This window comes from Rhinopithecus roxellana, chromosome 3, assembly GCF_007565055.1.
Source record: "Rhinopithecus roxellana isolate Shanxi Qingling chromosome 3, ASM756505v1, whole genome shotgun sequence".
Taxonomy (NCBI): domain Eukaryota; kingdom Metazoa; phylum Chordata; class Mammalia; order Primates; family Cercopithecidae; genus Rhinopithecus; species Rhinopithecus roxellana.
Window position 1 is genome coordinate 40,971,796 of NC_044551.1, and position 6,000 is coordinate 40,977,795.

Below are 6,000 nucleotides of genomic sequence, written 5' to 3' on the forward strand. Positions count from 1 at the left end.
TTGTTTTAGTCTGTAACAATTTTGTTTCCTAGGAGGCTGGGGCTGGTCTTTGGAACAATGAAAGTGAAAAGTAACCGAAAACAAATACTGTTTCCTGCTTTAGCCAGCACCACCAGTTCCCAGCAAGCTACTTTTCTGTCTCTCTCCCTCCTTCCCTCCCTCCCTCCGTTCTTCCTTTTTTTGTTGTTGTTTTTTTGTTTTTTTGAGACGGAGTCCCACTCTGTTGCCCAGGCTGGAGTGCAATGTTGCCATCTCCACTCCTGCAACCTCCGCCTCCCAGGTTCAAGTGATTCTCCTGTCTCAGCCTCCCAAGTAGCTGGGATTACAGGCGTGGCACCAGGCCCGGCTAATTTTTGTATTTTTAGTAGAAACGGGGTTTCACCATGTTGGTCAGGCTGGTCTTGAACTCCTGACCTCGTGATCCATCCACCTCAGCCTCCCAAAATGCTGGAATTACAGGCATGAGCCACCATGGCCAGTCCCTTTCTTTCTTTTTTTTTTTTTTTTCTTTGAGACGGAGTCTTGCTCTGCCACCCAGGCTGGGCTGGAGTGCAGTGGCCGGATCTCAGCTCACTGCAAGCTCCGCCTCCCGGGTTCACGCCATTCTCCTGCCTCAGCCTCCCAAGTAACTGGGACTACAGGCGCCCGCCTCGTCGCCCGGCTAGTTTTTTGTATTTTTAAGTAGAGACAGGGTTTCACCGTATTAGCCAGGATGGTCTTGATCTCCTGACCTCGTGATCCGCCCGTCTCAGCCTCCCAAAGTGCTGGGATTACAGGCTTGAGCCACCGCGCCCGGCCCTTTCTTTCTTTTTTAACAGGGTCTTGTTCTGTGGCCAAGGTTGGAGTGCAGTGGAGTGATCACGGCCCACTGCAGCCTTGACATCCCAGGCTCAAGCAATCCTCCCACTTCAGCCTCCTGAGTAGCTGGAACTACAGGCACATGCCACCTAATTTAAAAAGAAAAATTTTGCAGAGGCTGGGCACAGTGGCTCATGTGAGGCAGGAGGATCACTTGAGTCCAGGAGTTCAAGACCAGCCTGGGTAACATAGGGAGATCCCGTCTCTACATACATACATACTCTAGGCATAGTGTCGTGTACCTGTGGTCCCAGGTACTTGAGAGGCTGAGGTAGGAGGATCACCGGAGCCTGGGAGATCGAGGCTGCAGTGAGCCATGATGACACCACTGCACTCTAGCCTGGGTAACAGGGTGAGATCTTGTCTCTTAAAAAAAAAAAAATTTGCCAGGCGTAGTGACTCATGCCTGTAATCCCAGAACTTTGGGAGGCCAAGGCGGGTGGATCACATGAAGTCAGGAGGTCAAGACCAGCCTGGCCAACATGGTGAAATCCGGTCTCTATTAAAAATACAAAAATTAGCCAGTCGTGGTGATGCACATATGTAATCCCAGCTACTCGGGAGGCTGAGGCAAGAGGATTGCTTGAACCTAGGAAGAGGAGGTTGTGGTGAGCTGAGATTACTCCACTGCACTCCAGCCTGGTGACAGAGCAAGACTCCAGCCATCTCAAAAAAAAAAAAAAAAAAAAAAAACCCAGGTGCGGTGGCTCACGCCCACAATCCCAGCTCTTTGGGAGGCTGAGGCGGGCAGATCACAAGGTCAGGAGTTCAAGACCAGCCTGGCCAACATGGTGAAATCCTGTCTCTACTAAAAACACACAAAAAAATTAGCCAGGCATGGTGGTGGGTGCCTGTAATCCCAGCTACTCTGGAGGCTGAAGCAGGAGAATCGCTTGAACCCGGGAGGTGGAGGTTGCAGTGAGCCAAATTCACGCTGTTGCACTCCAGCCTGGACAACAAGAGCGAAACTCTGTCTCAAAAAAAAAAAAAAGAAAAGAATTATAGATACAGGGTCTCCCTATGTTGCCCAGGCTGGTCTTGAGCTCCCGAGCTCAAGTGATCCTCCTACCTCAGCCTCCCAAAGCGCTGGGATTATAGGCGTGAGCCACCACACCTGGCCAGGGCTGTCTTTAGAGCAGGAAGAGTAAGTCCTGTCCCAAGGGCATCCAGGCCACCACCTGTTTCTCTGCCTGGAAACCTATTCAGCCTTCAAGGTGCTACTTAAGTAGCAGTTGGTCCAGGAAACCTTCTTGCTCCTGCTAGAGGTCTGTATGCGCCCCGGTCACAGCTCTAGTGATTTTCTGGGAATATAGCAGGATTTGTCAAGGACAATCCAAATTTCATGTCATTTGCTTCTTTAAAAAAAGAAAAGGTGATTCAATGAATGTGTAACTACATGTGATTTCATGTTTGGACTTCAGCGGAGGCAGAAAATAGCCTCTGTCAGACCACGTGACCTGATCTGTGGTTTGGAGAACATGGTCACCATAATTACAGCATTGACCACATGCTGTAACAGTTTCCTCTCTCTTTCCCTCCACCCCCCACTGCACCCGCCCTTCCCCCAACACACAGATACAGTGAACTTTTCAAGTGCTAGGACTATTTGCTTCCTGGCAGACCCTGATATCTGTTAAACAGCAGAGAAAATCTGTAAAATGGGCAGGCCATGCTTCAGCCACACAATGGATATAAAATGTGGAAACCGAAGACTGTCTGATATAGGGGATGTGGGTAATTCACAGCAATTAATTACTGACTCTGATGCATGCCACCTGCTTTCTTGTATCTGTTACTTCAGCAACCCAGAGAGGTACAGCAACTTCTCCCAGGTCACACAGGCAGGGGTGGCAGAAGACGTTTCAAATCTGGGTCCATCCAGTTAAAAAATAAAGTTCTTGTCACTACTTATGCTACCTCCCAGTACCCAGAGGCCATAAGCCCCCAAACTGGCCCACACTACCTGGTCTCTGTGCCTCCTCTCTCACTTCCACGAGATTTCCTCATGCCCTTTCCTTCTACACACCACTTTCATCAGTGCCGCTCCTGTTTGAAGAGCACTTCCAGTGGGTTCCCAAAGCAGTCCTGTCTTGGGGTCCAGGTTTCCTGTTTCAGGCAGAGCCTAAAGATGCATGTCGGCTGGGTGCGGTGGCTCAAGCCTGTGATCCCAGAACTTTGGGAGGCCGAGACGGGCGGATCACGAGGTCGGGAGATCGAGACCATCCTGGCTAACACGGTGAAACCCCGTCTCTACTAAAAAAGTACAAAAAACTAGCCGGGCGAGGTGGCGGGCGCCTGTAGTCCCAGCTACTCGGGAGGCTGAGGCAGGAGAATGGCGTGAACCCGGGAGGCGGAGCTTGCAGTGAGCTGAGATCCGGCCACTGCACTCCAGCCCAGGAGACAGAGCGAGACTCCGTCTCAAAAAAAAAAAAAAAAAAAGATGCATGTCATGCCTTCCCCAGACCTTCATCCCTCACTCCTGGGAGCCATAATCCATTTCACATGTAGCACTTTCTTCCTGGTTTTTGTTTTGTTTTTTGTGACGAAGTTTCACTCTCGTTGCCCAGGCTGGAGTACAGTGGTGCAATCTCAGCTCACTGCAACCTTGGCCTCCTGGGTTGAAGCAGTTATCCTGCCTTCGCCTCCTGAGTAGCTGGTATTACAGGCACCCACCACCACGCCCAGCTAGTTTTTTTTGGTTTTTTTGTGGGGGGAGAAATGCGGTAGACACGGGTTTCACCACGTTGGCCAGGCTGGTCTCGAACTCCTGACCTCAGGTGATCTGCCAGCCTCAGCCTCCCAAAGTGCTGGGATTACAGGCATGAGCCACAGTGCCTGGCCACAAAGTGGTTTTTCTAAAAGCCAGGAAGAAGCCAGGCGAGGTGGCTCATGCCTGTAATCCCAGCACTTTGGGAGGCCGAGGCGGGTGAATCATGAGGTCAGGAGTTCAAGACCAGCCTGACCAATATGGTAAAACCACATCTCTACTAAAAATACAAATATTAGCTGGGCATGGTGGCATGCACCTTTAGTCTCAGCTACTTGGGAGGATGAGGCAGGAGAATAGCCTGAACCTGGGAGGTGGAGGTTGCAGTGAGCCAAGATTGTGCCACTGCACTCCAGCCTGGGCGAGAGAGCGAGACAAGAAAGAAAGAAAAGAAAGAAGAAAAGAAGGAAAGAAAGGAAGGAAGGAAAGAAGAGAAGGAAGGAAGGAAGGAAGGAAGGAAGGAAGGAAGGAAGGAAGGAAGGAAGGAAGCAAGGAAGGAAGGAAGGGAAAAGAGGGGAAAAGAGGAGGAAAGAGAAGGAAAGGAAGGACTTTCTCTTTCTGTACATCAATTCCTCAGTGCCCCACAGCAGCCCTGAGAGGTAGACACAGCTGAGATTTTTTTTTTTTTTTTTTTTTTTTTTTTGTTGAGATGGAGTCTCACTCTGTCACCCAGGCTGGAGTGCAGTGGCCGGATCTCAGCTTACTGCAAGCTCTGCCTCCCGGGGTCACGCCATTCTCCTGCCTCAGCCTCCCAAGTAGCTGGGACTACAGGCGCCCGCCATCTAGCCCGGCTAGTTTTTTGTATTTTTTTTAGTAGAGACGGGGTTTCACCGTGTTAGCCAGGATGATCTCAATCTCCTGACCTCGTGATCCGCCCGTCTCAGCCTCCCAAAGTGCTGGGATTACAGGCTTGAGCCACCGCGCCCGGCCAGCTGCGATTTTTTTCACCCACATTGTGCAGAAGAGAAAATGAAGCTTTGGCCTACCCGCAGGAGATCCCCTTACCTTGCAAAAGAACCAAGTTGTGGCTAAACTGGGATCTTCAGTCCCTGGACCATTTAGCTTGACTAAGAGAACAGGAATGGAGGCCAAAAGATCTACTAAATCCTCACACAGAGAAGATGACAGCTTCTACAAATAAATGTCAATTAGTTCATTTTCCCTTTTACTGTGTTCATTGTAATGCACCAATTACAACCTGACAAAAGTAAAACACTCCCAAGCACAGGTGGTCTTTAAAGGACCTTATCATCTAGAGGTTCAAAGTCCCTTGAGGATAAGGCCTAGTCCAGGGCCCAGGGCTGAGTCCTGGCCTGGCGAGCAGAGTGCTAGGCTCAGGTGTCGTCAGGGCGGTAGGTGTGAAGGGCTGTCCAGTGATTGTTCTTACCCATCCTCTCAGCTGCTGGTCAGAGGGGCTCTGCCCTGGACTTGCCCTCACCACAAGCTATTTCTCATCCACTCCTCCACCATCTGACCTCCTCATTCTGCGATTCTGATTCTCTTCACTTTAGAACTAACACTTTTGACATCATTCAAGTCAAAACATTAGATTAACCCCCAAAAGAGGGGAAAGGTTCAAACGGACACTGAAAGGTTAAGTGGCTGGCTCAGGATCCCAGTGTCTCCACAGCAGAATTCAAAAATGCTTCCAACGAGTGAAGCAGGAAGGTGTGGTTGAAGTTGCCTGGCCTGGAGGTTGTCTGCAGTTCTCCATGCCCATCACTCCATACACACGCACAGCTCACTTTGTTTCTCTGCATTATTCTCCTGTCCCCAAACACATCCAATTCTCCTTATAGAAATGGAGAAACTGAGACCCAGGGAGTCAGAGGGGCCTGCCTAGAGCAGCGGTGGCCAGCAGGTGAGCTGGGATTAGACCTGGAAGTGTGTCTATCAGCATTTCCCTCTGCCTATCCTGTACATCTCGGAAGCCAGTAAGGACCCCCAGGGTTGAGCCCAGATGCCATTCCTAGGTGCTTGTAGACATAGCCAGCAGGGGGTGGGGGAGCAGTGCTGACCCTATGGGAAGTCAGCTCTGGGACCCGTGTGGTGGCCAGCCCTTGTCTGGGGCTCTCTGCTCCAACAGGCATGGACATTCTTATCATTCCAAGGCCCTCTTTACACTCCAACCTGTCTGGGCTGTGTCTGGGGTGAGATGGAGCTGGGGCTGGGGGTGGGAAGAGTGAGGGGAATGGCAGGGATACGCCCCATAGCATACAAAGCATGCGGTCACATTCACTCACACTCAGACTCTGCACGCACCATGCAAATCCCACCTCCCTTCTCCTGCAACTCGCCTTCCATCCAGTGCTTGGGCTCTGACGTCAGACTGTCTTGTGTTAGAATCAATGATCAGCCCTCACTTACTGTCATTT